Source organism: Gossypium raimondii, chromosome 2 (assembly GCF_025698545.1).
Source record: "Gossypium raimondii isolate GPD5lz chromosome 2, ASM2569854v1, whole genome shotgun sequence".
Taxonomy (NCBI): Eukaryota; Viridiplantae; Streptophyta; class Magnoliopsida; order Malvales; family Malvaceae; genus Gossypium; species Gossypium raimondii.
In genome coordinates this window covers 23,077,311-23,080,846 of record NC_068566.1, presented here as the reverse complement: position 1 = coordinate 23,080,846, position 3,536 = coordinate 23,077,311, and the positions used below count along the sequence as shown (strand labels likewise).

The following is a 3,536-nucleotide window of genomic DNA, read 5'->3' as shown; positions in this document are numbered from 1 at the left end:
ACCATGTGGAGATTAAATCGACCACCCAGCCAAACACACCAAGATAGGACCGATTGCGGCACTAAACAGTATTGCAGCAAAGCTGCCAGTAAAATAAACGGCATATAGCCATCAATAGGTCCACAGTCGTCTTGGGCGACCCATGCAACCTTATTAGTACGGTACACTTCCTCCAAATATAACAACCCATCCCCATGCAATATATTGTGACATAATATCATACATGTATGCAAAATGTCATGCTCAATCATAGTCATACATATCATAGAGCAAATCAGTCATACATAACACAAGGCCATAACAATCATTTCATCTTCTAGGGGTATAACAGTCATTTTACCCTATGGGGTATTTCGATCATTTTATCCTATAAGGGTATTTCGGTCATTTTACCCTATGAGGGTATTTCGGTTATTTTACCTTATGGGGGTATTTCGGTCATTTTACCCTATGGGGGTATTTTAGTCATTTTGCCTTATGGGGGTCTCAATGCAGATATCGACCTCTCGAAAGGTTCGCAGTCACCTCAAGCGACTCAGGTAACCTAAATGGTCATAACAGTGTAAATGGGCCCAAGGCCTATTACTTAGCCCAAGTGGGCCCACACGCTTGTGCAGTCTGTTCAGCCCAGATTTCGCCACGACTATGAGATCTATATAGCCCAGTCCAGTATTTGCCACAAATCGTGGATTTCATCCATGTGAGGCCCACGAGCCCATTGAGCCCACATAGCCTATTCGGCCCAACGTGGCCCATTACGACCTAAGCCCATGAAAATGCTCATGGAGGCCTCCACAGTATATCGCCCATGATTCGTGGGTTTAGCTTACCACACGAGCGATCGTAAGCTTGTGTGTCTCAAACGCTGTATTTTTGACTTTTCAGCTTTTTTCGTTCTACAGTTACAGTGGGGTGTTTACACACCTGTTTACGAGAAGATGCTTAGACAGTCCTCGAACACTTCCGAACCTATGTTCACCCGTAACATTCGGTTAACCACATATCAATTGAATTTAAAATAAATCCTATTCATTACACATAACTTCTTGATTGATAGTCACTTACCTTGATTGAACATCCGAATCCTTAAACACTTCACTCACTAGAACAACGTTGGTCACTAGATCTCGAGATTATTACCCGCAATCCAGTTGAAACCCCTTAATGTCAATTATCTATTAGAACAATTTAAGTCAAAACGAACACCAACTTATCGAAAGTATAAAATCGTAGAATAAGAATGGTATACAAAATCGGAAGAGAGCAAGCAAAAAGTCGGCACAAAGAGGGTGGAGAAGGAGAGCAAATTAGCAAGAAGGGAGGATAATGGTTTAGGGGACGAAAAGGTTTCGGTAGAGGGTAAAGAAGAAACAAATAAAAAAGGAGAGAAGATAGACTAGCCACCAGTAGAATTACTTGGAAAAGAAAGAAAAAGAGACAATTGAGAGAGGCAATATTCGGCCAAAGAGAGGTTCCCAACACAAAAAAAAAACGAGACAGAAGAATATGCAAAAACCCTTAACCACATCGGCCTTCAAGTAAAAAGAGTGAAAGCACCACACAAAACCAAAATGAAAGTATACCAAAAATGAGCAATCTCCCCTCTGGCCAAATTTTCCTGGGTACAAAGTCCAATTTTGGCACACCTCTCCTCTCCCCTCACTTCCCTTGATGTTTTCCTAAAATCTCTCCCCTTATCCCTCCTTGAAGCCCTCCACCGATTTCTCCTCAACTCCCCCAACAACTCCATTCAAATTCCATTCAAACTCCCCTTAGCTGTGTTTTAGTCCAACTCCACTACCTACACAGCTCAAGCAGCAAAATAAATACTCCATTGCACAACCCAGGACTTGAACCTCAGACCTCACAGTTACACCACACGCCACCTTGCCACTAGACCACAAGCTCTTTTTCTGTCATAAAACAAACACTATTATTTATAAGGCCTATATGCCAATGTTCAGATTCATTTAAAAGCAAAACTAAAAATTCTGCAAAAGCCAAGACTTGAACCCAAGCTTCTCAAACACTCCCATACACACCCAAATCACTTAGCCATTAAAGCAAACAAGCAATTTGTGTCACTTCCTTGCAGAACTAAACATTTATGTGTAGTTTCCTAACTGTTCCTTTGTTCATAACCTATTTCTTCTAGGCCCACAATTTGGGGTGTTACAGGCAATCCTCTAATGATTTCATAAGTCTCATTATAAGACTTAGAAAGGACAGAACCATTAGCAGAAGAGTCCACTACCATTCTCGTGTGAGCATTGAGACCATTATAAAATGTCTCAAGTTGTATGCAATGTGGGATTCCATGATGAGGGCACTTCAATAATAATTCTTTATACCTTTCCCATGCCTTATACAATGACTCATCATCCATTTGTTGGAAAGTAGTGATCTCGTTCCTCAACTTAGCATTCTTGCTAGGCAGGAAATACTTTATAAGGAATTTTTCTGCTAACTCTTGCCATGTTGAAATTAAGTTTGGTGGTAATGAGTTCAACCAAGCTCGAGCTCTGCCCCTTAGTGAATATGGAAATAGCTTTAATCCTAATACATCTTCGGGTACTCCGGCTAACTTGAAAGAATCGCTCACCTCCATAAACAGTCTTAAGTGTAGGTGAGGATCTTCAGTAGGCATTCCACTGAATTAGCCCACTGTCTGAAGCATCTAGAACGCGACTGGCTTCAACTCAAGCTATTGTGCCTCAATTTTTGGTCTCCTAATACCCGGATTAAGATCATGAAATACTGGCACGACATACTGTCTCAAAGCTCTATCCCTATCATCATCAATAAGGATAGGATTTTGAGCAAGGTTTACTCTGTTTCCTTGATTCAGATTTTCGAAATTCATCTCTTCAGTCCTTCTCTGACTTGCTTGTCTTCTTCGCTGTCGAAAAGTTTGTTCAATCTCAGGGTCTACAGGGAGTAAATCGATGATTCGGTCAATACTCATAAACACCTAAAATAATCACAGAAAAATTAACTAAGTTAAAATTTGAACAGAAAAATAAACCAAAATGCAAAAGAAACAACTTCACAAATAATGACTTTTTTTTAAAACACAGTCCCCGGCAACGACGCCAAAAACTTGGAACGACGGAAATGTGCAAGTGTACACAATCGTAACAAGTAATAAAGTGACAAGTAAATGTCGAGTTATCGTACCCACAGGGACTGTGAAAAGAATTATTTATGAATGCTATTTAAAACACTTTGGTGAAGAAAAATACTTTGTTTGAAGAGGGTGATTAAAAACTAAGATTTTAAACTAAGTAAACTAAATAAATAAATATCAAATGCATGATTTCAAAATACGATTTTAATCAAGATGACATAATTGTGTTAGATTAATTACATTTCTTAACTTAGAATTATTAAACACATGTTTATATTGTCACGAATAAGTTCACGGCAACTCGGTAAGTTGCTAACTTATGAACATACTCACCTACCAAAATCCGTTTATCTCTTGACTATGTCCCTATGTCAATTCAACCGATTAAACAAATCTTAATAGGCAAATA

At 39.2% G+C, this 3,536-nt stretch overlaps 1 non-coding gene across 1 annotated transcript; it reads left to right on the top strand.

Annotated features, from left to right (window-relative positions):
- Positions 1-2,312: 2,312 nt before the first annotated feature.
- On the top strand, positions 2,313-2,419 carry LOC128039365 (small nucleolar RNA R71). Its single transcript, XR_008193869.1, has one exon. It is a non-coding gene; the product is annotated as a small nucleolar RNA R71 (small nucleolar RNA).
- Positions 2,420-3,536: the final 1,117 nt, after the last annotated feature.